This window comes from Catharus ustulatus, unplaced genomic scaffold, assembly GCF_009819885.2.
Source record: "Catharus ustulatus isolate bCatUst1 unplaced genomic scaffold, bCatUst1.pri.v2 scaffold_98_arrow_ctg1, whole genome shotgun sequence".
Taxonomy (NCBI): domain Eukaryota; kingdom Metazoa; phylum Chordata; class Aves; order Passeriformes; family Turdidae; genus Catharus; species Catharus ustulatus.
In genome coordinates this window covers 74,084-88,578 of record NW_024879562.1, presented here as the reverse complement: position 1 = coordinate 88,578, position 14,495 = coordinate 74,084, and the positions used below count along the sequence as shown (strand labels likewise).

The 14,495-nt window shown below is 54.7% G+C and overlaps 1 pseudogene; it reads right to left on the bottom strand.

Annotated features, from left to right (window-relative positions):
- Positions 1 to 11,615: 11,615 nt before the first annotated feature.
- LOC117011594 lies at positions 11,616 to 14,040 on the bottom strand (annotated as a pseudogene).
- Positions 14,041 to 14,495: the final 455 nt, after the last annotated feature.

The window sequence follows — 14,495 nt, the reverse complement described above, 5'->3', positions numbered from 1 at the left end:
GTGGCCTCATCACCCCAGGTGGAAGAAAAGGGTGAGGAAGGAAACTCTGCTCACCGTGGGCGTCCCAGTTCCCAGTTGTTCAGAGGAAGCAGGAAGCTTTAGCAGTCCAAATCCAAGAAGCCTGATCCCAACAGGAGAAAAAGAACCTCTCTCCTCGAGTTCGACCGGCGAGCTGTAGAGTTCTCCTACCCCCAGTGTTCTCTTACTTGCCAAAAACAAAAGCAGGACTCCACCTTTCCCTAATGGGCCATCATCGCTTCAGCTAGTCCTTTGTCTCCAGCTCTTAATGGCTAATAGGAGAGCCATCCCGGCTAGCTTAACATAATAATGGGAAAAAATTTCTAAACCTCGCCAACCCACAACAAGTGTATGCCTGGTGCTTCTTGTTTTTCAGACTAACTTGTTTTTAGTTAACTCTGCAGTTTGCAATTCCATTAAAACTCGGTATCTTGCTTTTGACTGCACCTGTAATCTCACTTGCTCTGCTATCTTGCTTGCTTTGCCTGCACATCTTGTTACAGTACTGACAGGAGTGAGGGATTTGTCTTTACAAACAAGCTGTGGCTCTGCTGATGGATAACACCAGCACTGAGAGATAAAAGAAACAATGAGAAGGATTCCATTGACTGATGAATGGGGAAAAAATATATTTGCCTTTACAAACAAACTGTAGGTTTGCTGATAAATGAAACTGGATATTGAAAGATGAAAGAAGCAATGGGGAAAAACCATGAATTCTATAAGAATTAAAAATTAAAAGGAAGAGCTTTACATTAGAGGGGAATCTTAGGTGTCTGGTGTTTTGGGAAGTCTGTACTTCTCAAGTACCTCAGCCAATGGAGGAAAAGAGAGGGAAATGAGGTCAGGAAATTGGGATAAAAAGGAGGTTGCATCCTCCAAAAATTAGAGTGATCCCAGAGGAATGTCCCATGGCATCTCCCTTTATTCAAATAAAGTTGAAGAACTCCTCTGTCTGCTGTTGGACATAAACCTCTGGTGTTTATGTATTAGTTTTCCTGACAAAGGCAACATGCAGCTAAGTGTTTAGGATAAAAGGAGGCTGCGCCCTCTGAAACCTCAAGAGAGAAAACCCCACAGGTGTGTTTCCCAGTGAACTCTCTCCCTTTATCCAAATAAAGTTGAAGGACTCCTCTGTCTCCTTTTTGAACATAAACCTCTGGTGTTTGTGGATTTTCCTGACAGGAGCTACCCAGAAATCCAGGAAACATGAACATATTCTGTGGTTAGCACACTTTAAAATTACCCCAAACTTTATGAGATTTGTCAGGTTCAGTGCAGACTTTCTGTTCAGCACCATCAGAGCACAAACAAGAGCTCCTTGGGCTACTGGGACCAGCACCACTGGAACTGCAGAGCCTAGGGGGAAACCCCCAGTTCTGGTTTCTACCGAGGCACTCGGGGTGCACTGAAGGCCTCAGGAAGGGTCCCAAATGGAGCAGTGCTGGAATTGATGGAAGCATTTAGAGTGGGGAAGGGCCTGTGGTTTTTAAGAGGGTGTTCGCCCATCATGGTCCCAGAGAAGAGCAAGCAAACACTGGGGAGAGGGAAATCTCCATTAATGGGAGCTGGCAAATCCAGGAAGGACAAATGCAGCAGAAGAAATTCAATTTTCTTTCTGTCCTCTTTTCTGCACGAGCTCTTCTGATGGTGCAAGGCAGAGCTGAGGTACCAAACCCAGGGATTTCTGTTAGGCTTGAGCAAATCTCACCCAGGTCAGGCTGTTGGGGGGCAGGGACAGGGACATCCTAGGAGCATGTGGGGGTGTGTGCACACAGGGCTCTGAGGTGTGCTGGAGGGCACCAGGGATGTCCCAAGGGGACAGGAGGACAAAGGGGACCTGGAGGTCCTTCAGGAGCACCTGTGTGCCCAAGACTGAGCTGTGCCCATGTCCCCCAGGGACACCCAGAGACTCCCTGCCCGGGCAGTGGTCACTGGGGGCAGGTTCCATGTAAACAATCGCTGGAAGCGGTGGCTGGGGGCAGGTGCTGTGTCATAGGGAAGGCCTTTATGACACCCCTGTGGTCCGTATCTAGCAGGACAGGGACAGGAACACAGCGTTGGTGAGGAGTCTCTGCACACAAGTCTGAGACCTTCTCTGCTTCCTCAGCCTCCCTGTGGTGGTGTGATTCTCGCCAAACAATTCTCATTTCCCCTTTTCCACTTTCAGCCTTTTCCCTTCTACCACAGGATGGAGAAGGAACCCCCAAGAGTGCCCAGGATGGCCTGGGAGGGGGATGGGGCTCTCCAGGAAAGCAGCTCCTCCATGGAGCCCCACGAGGTGACAATGGTGCAGCCCCTGCAGATGGGTGAGTGGTGCTGGACTGGGCAGGGCTGGGAGCCCAGCCTACCCTGCACGATGCCAGGATCACCTTTCCCCAGCCAGGAGCCCGGGGGTGGCTGTGATGCCTCAGTGCTCAGGGCTGAACGCTGGCCCCAGCACAGCCTCTGCCAAGGAGGGGGTGAGCAGAGGGGCACCAGCTCCTGTTCCAGGGTGAGGGCAGTGAGCAGCAACTGGGCTGGCAGGAGGCAGGGATACCATGGGGCCTGTCCCATTACCATTGCCATCCCAGGGATGGGAACCTCAGGGATTCCTGTCCCTCTGCCAGCTTGTTCCTCAGCCCAAGGCACTGGGGCTTTACCCTGCAAGCCGTGCTCCAGCTTGGCAGCTCCTCTGCTGGGCACCCTCCAGTCAGGATCCACATGGGATCACCGTGCCAGCAGAACAGGCACAGGGCTGGGTGCAGGGCAGATCTTCCCCTGCTCTCTCCTGTTTGCAGACCCTCTGCAACCCTCCCTTCTCTCTGTTAGATGCCAGTGGGTTGCCTGTGTATGGAGAGGAACGGGAAGCCATGGCATTCATCCAGACCTTTGTCAGGCTCTCTTGCCCGGTAACCGCAGCCTGTTGGATGGTGGCTGTGCCCTGCTGCTCCCCCAGGGCCCTGGTCCTGCTGGCCATGTTCTCAGATGCCCTGTTGTCTCTCTGTCCCCTGGCTGCCAGATGAAGGATAACAAGCTCAAGTTCCTCAACAGCATCTGCACCCTGTGCAGAAGCGCCACGGACTGTGGCTCGTTGCTAGGCCTGGAGTTCTTCTGCCGCAGATATGAACTGGCAGAGAAGATCAAGGTGAGGGCACACCTGAGGAAGGGGGTAGGGAGCCCCAGCACCCTGGGGCAGTGCTTGGGCAGGGCGAGGAGCTGGTGGCACTGGGTGCCAGGCCCCAGCCCAGCTGTGCTTGCCAGGTGCTGCTGAACGAGGAGCCCCAGAAGCAGATGTGCACAGAGGTGCGGCTGCTGGCCATGCTGGCCATCACTGGACTGAGGTACCTGCTTGTCCCTCTCAGTGTCCACCTGCACAAGGCCCTGAGACGCTGCTCCTGAGAGGAATGAGGGATTTGTCTTTACAAACAATCTGTGGCTCTGCTGATAGATAAAACTAGCACTGAGAGATAAAAAAAAACAATGAGAAGGATTCCACTGATCGATGAATGGAAAAAAATATATATTTGCCTTTACAAACAAACTCTAGGTTTGTTGATAAATGAAGTGATATTGAAAGATGAAAGAAACAATGGAGCAAAACCATGAATTCTATAAGAATTAAAAATTAAAAGAGAGGGTTCTACAATAGAGGGGAATCTTAGGTATCAGGCTTTCTGGGAAGTCTGTACCTCTCAAGTACCTCAGCCAATGGAGGAAAAGAGAGGGAAATGTGTCTGGGAAATTGGGATAAAAAGGAGGCTGCGTCCTCCAAAAATTAGAGAGATCACAGGCAAATGCCCCATGGCCTCTCCCTTTATTTGAATAAAGTAAAAGGATTCCTCTGTCTTCTGTTGGACATAAACCTCTGGTGTTTATGGATTAGTTTTCCTGACACTCCCATCACCAGTATCCAACTGGGCCCTGTCTCTTTGCAGCTCTGTGGGGTCGGTGCTGCAGGACAGCACACAGCTGATAAACTCCTGCTTTCTCAGCATCCTTTATCTTCCTCCAGAAGGGGAAATGACAAGCCTGGAGGCTTCCCTCTATACTCAGGTGAGTGCTGGGTGAGTTGCAGGAACCCCAGGGCTGCTCTTGGCCACTCTGTGCTGCCTCATGTTCAGAGATCCAAGGTGTGGCAGGGTCTTGCTTTGCTTTCCCACCCTCATCTCTGTCCCCTTCCCTGGGTTTGGCCGTGTCCAGCACCACAGGCTGCTGTGCCTGCAGGACACTGCCTGTCCCTGGATCTCCCAGGCAGTGTGGGCATCCTGCCCTGGGAGTTCACATCAGTCTGCAGGGTGGCAAGGACAGCAGAATCCCTGCCATGGCTCTCTGTGTTCCCTGCAGACCCTGGATGCCATGGACACCATGCTGAAGGCTGTGGTGCTCAACTCTCCTGCCGAGTCACTGCAGGATATCTTGGAGGTCTGGGCTGTGCAGAGTGGGGATCCTGGGGCTGTTTCTTACCCGGGGGGGTTTCCCACTCCTGGGTGGATGTTCCCCAGCCCAGCTGTGAGCAGGCAGAGCTCACTGTGGGGAGGGTGCTCACCTGCCCTGGGGCTCAGCTGGAGTACAGGGACTGCAGAGGGTGGCACCTGCCTAGCCACAAGGTTGGCCAGGACCCTTTGTCCCAGGCACAGGAGCCTCCTGAGGCGAGAGGAAGCCTTGAAGGATGGTGGGAGTCCAGCCCAAGAGCAGAGCCATGCTGCCACCACAGGAGCTGGTGTCTGCTGCCAGGGCTCACCTCAGCCTGTTTCTGCCCAGCTGCTGCTCACCTTCACCAGCTCTGAGAGAGCAGTTGTGCGGGAGAGGAGCTTGGGGAGGATTTGCATCCTGAGCCATTGGCTGGCTGGATGTTCCACTCTGGAGGTGAGGACCAGGCACCCTTCAGCCATCTCCCTGAGCCTGTGGTTGGTACAGCTGCAGCTCTGAGGTGCCTTCAAGGCCAGCCTGGGCACAAGCTCTGAACTGAAAGGTGTTGGTGTCTCCATTTCCCTTGGGCTTCCCAGCCAGGAGCCACCTCTGCCCCAGCCCAAGGAGCATGGAGGGAGCTCTCCCTGCTGGGGCTACTATCCAGTGGATTCTCTAAAAGATCCTGGAAGACCCTTCCAAGTTCTGACCCACCTGCATCCAACCGTGGATACCTTGTGCGGGTCAGGGTTTGGCCTCAGCTGCTGCCTTCTGCTCTTCTGCCTCTCTCCCCCAGACTGGTCAAAATGAGGAGAGAGGTGATGCCTCTCGACAGATCCACATCCCAGTCCTGGGGAAGGTGTTTGGACGTCTCATCCTCATGTCATTTGAGGAAGGAACGACCAAGTGTGTGGCTCTGGATGCTCTCTACGCCCTCCTCAAATTCATCTGTCAGCAGAAATGTAAGAGAAGCTGTGCTGGGCTGTATCCCCCTGCATAGTGACATGCCCTGATATATCTGTTGCTCTTCCACAGCATTTTGATGGATCCTTGTGCCTGGTGCAGGTGCTGCCATGTCCCCAGCACTGCTGTCATCTCTGTTCCTTCCCCACACTCTCTGTCCCAGGCTCTTGATGGTCCTGTGTAGCTGAGCTGCCCCTCCACACAGGACTCAACCCATTCTGCCCCATCTCCCCATCCCCTGGAGAGTTTGTGTTCTTCCCTGCCACACTCCAGCCCCACAAGCCCTTCCCCCTGACCAGCACTGCAGCCACGGTGTCACTGGGGGCTGCATGCAGAGCTGAGGGAGCTCAGAGGTTCCTGGGCCAGCAGTTCTGGAGGAAGGTTGCCCTTTCCGCCACTGCCACCACCTCCTCCTGTGACCAGCTCCTCCCCAGCCATTCTTAGCTCCCGAGGTCTGTCAGGGAGGGCTTGGCTTGCTGGCCCAGCATCTGTGTCTCACTGAGGCATCCACATCTCCCTGCTCTTCAGGTGTGACACTGCCAGAGGGGAAAGCACAACTCCAAGCACGCTGGGAAGCTGGGATCACCTCCTTGCTCCATTCTCCCAGTGCCAAGGACTTCATGGAGGTACTGAGCCTTCCCCTTGCTGGGACTCTTGTCCGTAGCATTTGTGTGAGCAAAGGGGCCCAGAACCAGCAGGGCTCCTGTCCTTCCTACCACAGGCATTTGGAAACTACCTGGGACCTTCTGAGAGGACAGGCATCATCCTCTCAACCATCACCATGTTCCACTGTTCATCTACCTGCAGTCAGCAGGTGGCTCTCAGCATGCTGGAGGTGATCGGGAGAGACCCTGACTGGTGGCTGATGGATGTAAGTGGCCCATGCCTGGATTGCCCTGCCATGCTGGCTTCCTGCCTCCCTCCATCCCTCCCAAATCCAGATGTTTTGGGCTCCTGAAGCCACCTTGAGGCAGCAGAGAGGGATGGGAAGGGCAGCTGAGGCTGCACCACCCTCAACTGTGTCCCTGCAGGTGCCAAACATTGTGAGCCACATCTGCCACACTGGGTGTGGCACGGACACCCAAGTCCAGCACAGGCTCCACTCCCTGCTCCTCCTGATGGCTGACAAGAGTCCTGGGCTGGTGGTCACAACACTGCTGCAGATGGCTCCACGAGGAGAGAGGTACTGGCCTCGAGAGCCCCAGTGAGGACAGGGACCCTGAGACCCTGTGGCTGCCAAACCCAAGGAACACTGCAGGACCCCACCAAGGAGCAGGGCCCTCCATCCCACCACGCTTTCCAGCCCTGGTGGGGGTCATGCAGGCCTGCAACAGCCAAAGCTGGCTGGGCCAGCCAGAGCCAGCCCAGAGCCAGCCCAGAGCCAGCCCAGAGCTGCTCCTCAGCCATCTCCTGCCTGCCTGGGTGTCACTGCTGGGGCAGACACGACACACGAAGGGACACACTACATTTCAGAAGGCTAATTTCTTTTTATTAGAACAGCGGGCTGCCTTTTATACATTCAACAAAGTTTACACTTTATTCATTGGTTACAACAGATCAACAAAATGTTCATTGGTGCAAAGCAGTCTCCACCACTGTTTTTCACAAAACCTTTCTAAAAATACTTTTCCCAGCTGCAGGCTTCTTCTTGCTCCTCTCTCCTCTCCTCGCCTCTCCTCTCCTCTCCTCTCCTCTCCTCTCCTCTCCTCTCCTCTCCTCTCCTCTCCTCTCCTCTCCTCTCCTCTCCTCTCCTCTCCTCTCCTCTCCTCTCCTCTCCTCTCCTCTCCTCTCCTCTCCTCTCCTCTCCTCTCCTCTCCTCTCCTCTCCTCTCCTCTCCTCTCCTCTCCTCTCCTCTCCTCTCCTCTCCTCTCCTCTCCTCTCCTCTCCTCTCCTCTCCTCTCCTCTCCTCTCCTCTCCTCTCCTCTCCTCTCCTCTCCTCTCCTCTCCTCTCCGCCTTGGTAGAATTCCTCTCAAAAGTTAACTGTATCAATCAACTCTCTCTGGCTCACAGACCAGCTGTACACCCTTCCACACCTGGGCAGGATCCCCAGGCACCCCACATCTTGCAGGGCTGGTCCAGGCCCTGCTGAAGGTGCTCTGCCTCGCAGGAACACCCTCAGTTTGTGGGAGGTGATGTTCTCGGTGCCCCAGACTGTGGAGAAGGTCTTGAAGGAGCTGCACATCCAACTCCAGGACCAGAAGAATGGCGTTCTCCAGAGCTCTGATGAGAACACCTGCCTCGCTCGCGTGGCTGTGAGTCAGCAGGAAAAGCCCTGGTGCCTTTGTCCTCCCCCAAGCTGTGGGGGAGAAGCAGGAGCTGTGCCACAGGAGCCCTGCTGGCTTTGCCAGGGGGCAAACGCTGCTCACTGCAGGGTTTCTTTCAGCTGCTGGCCTCTGAAGATGTGCAAGAGGAGGAATTTGCCCTGTTGTACAATACCTGCAGGTTTCTGATGTATCCAGACAACACCACCGATACTCAGATGCTCTCCCTGGTGCTCAGGGCCCTCATGACACTGTCAGAGAGAGGTGATGGGGTGAGCAGGGTGCTGTCAGGGTGGAAGCTGGGCTTAGAGGCGCTGGGCAAGGCAGTGACTTGGCCTGGGCTGGCAGTGAGGACAGGGGGTCAGTGCTCCGGACACCCTCCCTGGCTGGCAGGGCCTGGGGAGGGCTCCAGGCATGGCCTTCTCACAAAATGACAATTTCACAAAATGTCTTTCCTGCAGGCGAGGAAAATGAAGGTCCTCGTGCCAGACCTGGTGAACCTGTTGAGGCACGGCCTCGTGTCCCTGGCCATGAAGGCCCTGATGGTTCTCTGGAATGTGATGAGGCACTTAGAGAGGGCTGAGGCCAGCCCCATGGCCGTGGAGATGGTGAAGGCACTCCGGCCCTACTTCGATGAGGTGCTTTGTTATTAACAAAACTAAGAAATAGTAGTATGATAAATGTGTTTATCTTGTACTACAACATGGTGTTGTAACAAGCTTTTGTTCATGTACAAACTCAGAGAATGATAAAAAGATAATCAGGAAATTCTTCACATTTTTGGATTATCCTATCTGAATGAAGACAACCAGAACTCCAGGGAAGGAATTTATTGATCAGGAATTAAGCAACAGGATGGCACCACAAAAAAAGTTGATTTACAGATTGTGAGGGGGTGATTTTAAATAATGCATGAATGTCTGTGAATATGCAACATGTTGATACATTTAGGGAAGTGTTTTCTGAGTTAGTGCGTGCTCTTGGCTGAATGCCCAGCACCGGCCACATTAACCCTTTGCTTTAATGTCTTTGTCTCCCATTTGTCTTTTTTTTTTTTTTTTTTTTTTAATTAACCCTTTTAAAATTTGCCAGGAAAGTGGCACTGTGGGCAGGGAGCACAGGAGCAGCAGGGAGCTTCCCGAAGCTCACCTTTCCTGGTTCCTTGCAGGAGGAAAGCTGGGTGCGGGAGCGCTGCATCCGCTCCTTCAGAGGCCTGCTGAGGACAGTGGTGGGGAAGGAGAAGAAGTGGATGAAGAACTACGTGCACAGTGTCCTGGCCCCGCTCATCCTCCGCATGAATGACAAGGCACCCAGAGTGGGCCAGGTACCGATGTGAAGGCACAGAGAGGGGTGGTTGACACCTCCTGGGGCTCCAGGCTTTGGGCAGCGCTCCCCAAGCACAGCCCCAGGGAAGGGTCCCTGCAGAACCGAGCTGGCACGGCCACTGCCAGCACCTACCCTGCCTGCACCAGCAGGGCTCAGCACCAGCCCAGGACCACCGAGGTGTGGACAGGCGTGTCCCCAAAGGTGCTGGACAGCAGGGGTTTGGGCCTCAATCCCTGTACCTAGGGGCCATTCCCTGATGTTTTGGTAGGGGCGTGTCCCAGCTCCCTACAGGCAGAGTCACCCCAGGTCACATTTCCCACTGGAAATACCATATGTCTGTCCAACACAACCCCAGAAAAACCCTTCTCAACCTGCCTAATTACTGTGAATGTTTAGCCAATTCCAGCAGAAGTTGATAAAGCTATACGAAGTTCACTGGCAGAAATGCCAAAACAGGATTTTCAAACCCCTGTAAAAATGTGGGATCGGTGGGTGCCTCACCTTCCCAAAGCAAGCTCTGAGCCACTGGAGCCATCTCCAAGTTTCTGCTGTTCCCAGGCCTCCAGGAATGCCATCCTTGCTATCGCAGAGCTCCTCAAGTGGAAGGAGCTGAAGCACGTGGTGAAGACATGGCAGACCTGGCGGATGGCTGACTGCTTGGTGAGGATGAGCCCCAGGGACTGTGCTGGGCTGTGGGCTCTGCAGCTGGGCCTGGGGAAGAGACCTCAGAGCCTGGAGCTGCATCCTTGTTCCTGGCTCAAGAACAGAGCCCCAAGGGCTCTCCTCCAGGCCCATCTCCCCTTCCTGCTCCAGAGGGAGGGAGGAGAGCCCTTGGTAATGGGGCTGCTGGCAGGAGGGGCTGCTCCAGCCCCCTGGAGGGTGTGTGACAATGCCCTGGCCCCTCCAGATGGAAAAGGACAGCAGCAGGGCTGAGCAGTATCTCCATCAGAGCCTGCAGTACCTGAGGGACCCTCAGGAATGTGTGCGAGACTGGACCATCAGGTTCATCGGTGAGTGCCAGCCCGGGGTCCCTCTTTGGGCAGCCCCTGTCCCCCCCAGCCCTTGCCCAGTGCCACATCCAGGCTCCTGGTGCTCCCTGGTTTCTTGGGAGCGTGCTGGGGATCAGCAGCGGCTGACAGAGCTCTGTGCCCAGGGACCATCACTCGATATCTCAAGGATCAAAGCGAGGAGCTGCCTGCTCTGGTTTTCAGTGGTGAGTGGGGAGTGAGGGCTGGCAGAGTGGGGGGTCTCTACAAACACGGGAACTCAGCTCTGTTTTTGTCACAGAACTTCAGGCCTTGGAGGAAGATGGGTGTGAATTCATCCGTTGTCTGGCAGCTCAGACCAGCTTGATCCTGAGGAGCCCGAAGGAGCAGCGGACACCGGCACAGTCCCTACACGCTCTGTGGCGCTGGCGCTGCTGAGCTGGGAGCCTGGAGTGCCCAGAGTGGGACACTCAGGCAAGGCTGAGCAGGGACAGCCTCCTGCTGATTCACAAGGTGCAGAAAGGACTCCCTGACTTCCCTTGAGGGTCCTTCTCAGAGAAGGCTCTGGGTGTGGCTGGATCCAAGCCCAGCCCCAGACTTGGCCAGCACTTTATGTCTGAAGGGTCACACAGGTATTGTTGAGCCTGGATATCACTCTGTCCTAAGGATTATGGCTGGCAAGCCAACTGTAGTTTTGTAAAGAAAGGTAGTTTTTTGTTCAAATAATAGCTTTTCAAATTTCTTTTAAGACATCCCAAAGGTACCTGCGGGCAGGAGGGCACACACAGGTGTGATGGGGCTGGGTGGGATCAGGCCCGGAATTAGACCCTGATTTTGTGATTTACAGCAGGACTTCTCTGATCCCAATTCCCAGTGTAGTGGGGCCAGCTGTGCTGGTGGAGGGTCTGGGATCCTCAGACTGGGATGTGGGACCCCTAATCTGGGGTTTGGGTCCCTAAAATTGGGGATTCACGTCCTGGACTCCTAAACTGGGGTCAGGGGCCCTCAAACCGTAATCTGGGTTCTTTAAACTGGGTCTGGGATTCTCAAACTCAGATCTGGTACCCCAAAAGTGGGTCTGCAGCCCTCCAGCAGAATATGGGATCCTCACACTGGGGTCTGAGCTCTCCGAACTGGGATCTGGAATCCTCTGACTGGGATTTAGAATCCTCAAACTGGGTCTGGACCCTCCTCCCACCTGGAGTTTGGACCCCTGAAAAAACTGAGGGGACAAGGCGGGGGATGAGGTAGGGGTTCATTTGGGGGTACAAAGATTAAAGGGGGATGGGGAGACCTCAGAGTGGAATTTTGGGTCCACCTTAGAGGGTGAGATGAGTGGGAGGAGCCTAGGGTGGAGATTTGAGATCCTCAGGGTGGGCTCTGTGTGGTATCAGGGGGGATTTGGGGGTCCCAGGATATGTTCTGGAGGGCCCCAGGGTGGATTTTGGGATCTCAGTGTTGATTTGGGGAGTTCCAAGATAGATATTGGGGTCCAAGATGGATTTTGTGGGTCCCAGTTCCAGATTTCACAGACCCCTCAGTGGGGGGGAGTCTTTGGGGTTTGAGGATTCCCAGGGTGGATTTTGGAGTTTCATGATGAGTTTCACCCTCTCCAGGATGGATTTGGGCGTCTCAGGTTGGATTTTGGGGTTCCAGAATAAGTTTTTAGGGTCCTAGGTTGGATTTTGGGGGTCCTGGGCTGGGTTTTCAGGGTCTGGGGATGGATTTTAGGGTTCCAGCACCCACAGCACAAAGTCCAGGGCAGGGGCACTATGGGTCAGACACCCCATGGACACCACATCGATGTGGGGCCCCAAAAACTGGGGGACGGTCCCCAGAACGATGCCCCCACTGGCCTCCACTGCCACTCCGGGATGCGCAGCCTTGACCTGCACCGCTGCTGTGTGCAGCTCCTGGGGGGGACACCCTGTTAGCAGGGAGCACCCCTCCCCAAAATCTGGGGGTACACTGCACATATGGATGTACAATGGATGCACAATGGATGCTACATAGTGCAGAATCCTCCCCAAATTGGCCCAAATCTGCCCAGTTTGGGTTTCCCCCCACAAGAAACCACCAATTCAGGGATTACTCCACCCACTGAGCTCCAGAACTGGGGTGTCCACCCCCAAACCCTCCAAATCAAGGGTTATCCCCCTTAAAGAAGAAACCAAATAAAAACAGGGGTTTGCCACCCAACATCTGCCCAATTTGGGGGCACCACCCACCACTGACCTCCAGAACAACCCCAAATTTGGGCTCTCCAATCAAAATGGTAGTCCCCCCATCCAGAACACCCCAAAATTGTGGCCTCTTATCCAACCCCTCCAATCCAGGCATTTGCCCACCCACTGACCTCCAAATTACAGTCTCCCCCATCTAAACTCCTCAAATCAAGGGTCCCTTAACAAATCGCCCCCAAATTGGGATTACCCAACCCTCTGACCCTCCAAAATTGGGATTCTCCCTTGTATCTTTGGCACTACCCCACATTTACAGAAGATTCCCATTTGACTGGTGCAACCTCACCCCGGGATGTTCCCCATTTTTGCCACTCCCCTCGATTTTGGGGGGCTCAGCTGGGTATAGCAAAGCCTGGATCTATGTGGTTAACCCCCACTTTTTAGAGTATTCTACCCATTTCACTGCTCTGCCTCCCATTTTAAAGGGTCTTAGCACTCATTTTGGGGTCCAGCCTCACACCTGGAGCATCCTCCCGTTTTTGGCAGCCCCTGCCAGCTATTGGGGAGCTCACCTGGTGAGGGCAGAGGTCAAATCTATGCCATTACCCCCTCTTTTTTGGGAGATCTGTGCCTCACTTTTGGGGTTAATCCCCATTTTTAGAGTTCAACCCCCCATTTTTAGGGTCCACCCCACACTTAGGGTCCCACCATTATTGGCCCTCTCTGATTTTGGGGCTCACCTAGGGGACCAGGTTGTCCAGCAGGATGATCTCAGCCCCAGCCCCAGCAGCTTCCAGCGCCTCATCCGCACTTGAGCACTCGACCCAAAACCAGTGGGTGAAGCTCCCGGCCCACCACACCCTGAAATTCATCTGGGGGTAAAGGGGGTCAGGGGGAACCCCAGAGCGACGCCCCAGTATGGGGCAGGGTAAAATGGGGGCCCCCCCCACATCATTCCCTTAAAATTGGGGTCCCCTCACTCCCTCTCCACACTTATCCCCAAAAATTGGACTCCTCTCCCTAGAGTCCTCCAATTCAAGGGTGTCTGCTGCCCCCAAAGCTGGGGTTCCCCCAACTGCAAACACCAACATTTAGAGTTACCCAACACATGACTCTCCCCAATTCAGGGGTTATCCCCTAACTTCCCTCCCAAACTGGAACCCTCCCACCCATGCCCCCCAATTCAGGGCCCCTCCCACATCAGTCCACACCCAGAATACCCCAGCCCAAGAGTCTGTCCCAAAATTGATACTCCCTTCAAATATCACTGCTTCCCCACCACCCTAAAAATTCGGGGTACCCCAAGCCATCACTCCCCCTAAAATCGAGCCATTTCCACCAAAACCCCCCCAATTCCTCCAAACCTCATATTCTCCACACCCCCAAAACTGGGGTTGCCACGCCTACCACCCAGAACCGCCAGTTTAAGGTCCTCCCCTCCAACCTCCCCAAAAACTGGGGTGCTGCCCCCCCAATCTCCAGGTTTCCCCAAAATCCAGGGGTCCTGCCACCATTACTGCCCAAATTCTGGAGTCCTCCCACACCCAGAATCCCACAATTCAAGGGTCTCCACTCCAATCTCCTTCCCCAAACTGGGATGCTGCCCCGCCAATCTCAGCCTGGCACTCCATAATCCAGGAGTCCCCAAATTCTGGAGTCCACCCACACCCAGAACCCTCCAGCTCAAGCCCCCTCCCCCCGCCCACTGTCCATCAATTTTGGTGTCCCCACCTGCTCGAGCCGCGCCACTGCCGCCATTTGGTGTGGTGGCCATGGGAGTTGGGTTGGTGGTCAGGGGGGTTGATGTGCCTCAGGGTTCCCCCTTTTGTTCCCCAGTGCCCCCTGATGATGCCCAAGCTGACGCCACTGTTGCTGACACCTTGGCTGATGGTGGTCAAGATCTCGTTCCCCATCGTCCTCCTTGGAATAACTCTCCAGTTCATTGCCAGGAGCTGCCTGGAAGAGGAGGGGGGCAGGACGTGTCCCCATGTCCCCATAGCCCCCTGTTTCCCCCCATCCCCAATCCCCCCTTTCCCATGGGCCCATGTCCCACCCGAACCCTGCCCTCTGCTCATGGGTCACCTCCATGGTCACCTTCATGGTCCATGGTCACCTCCAGCTCCTCCCTGTCTCCTCTCTCTCACTTTCTCTGTCCCTTTGACAATCTCCAGCTGGTCTTGACCGTCTCCATATCCCCATCACCACGTCCTGTTCACCTTGAACACCTCCACGTCAGCTCAGATGTCAAATATCAAGAACATCCTCTGGCAGTGTCAAGCTGCCCTCTCTGCCAGCAGCAGAAGCCTCTGGATCCTCTCCCAGAGGTACAGCACCTGCTGTGGGCTCCATGGCCAGGGACCAGCGAGAG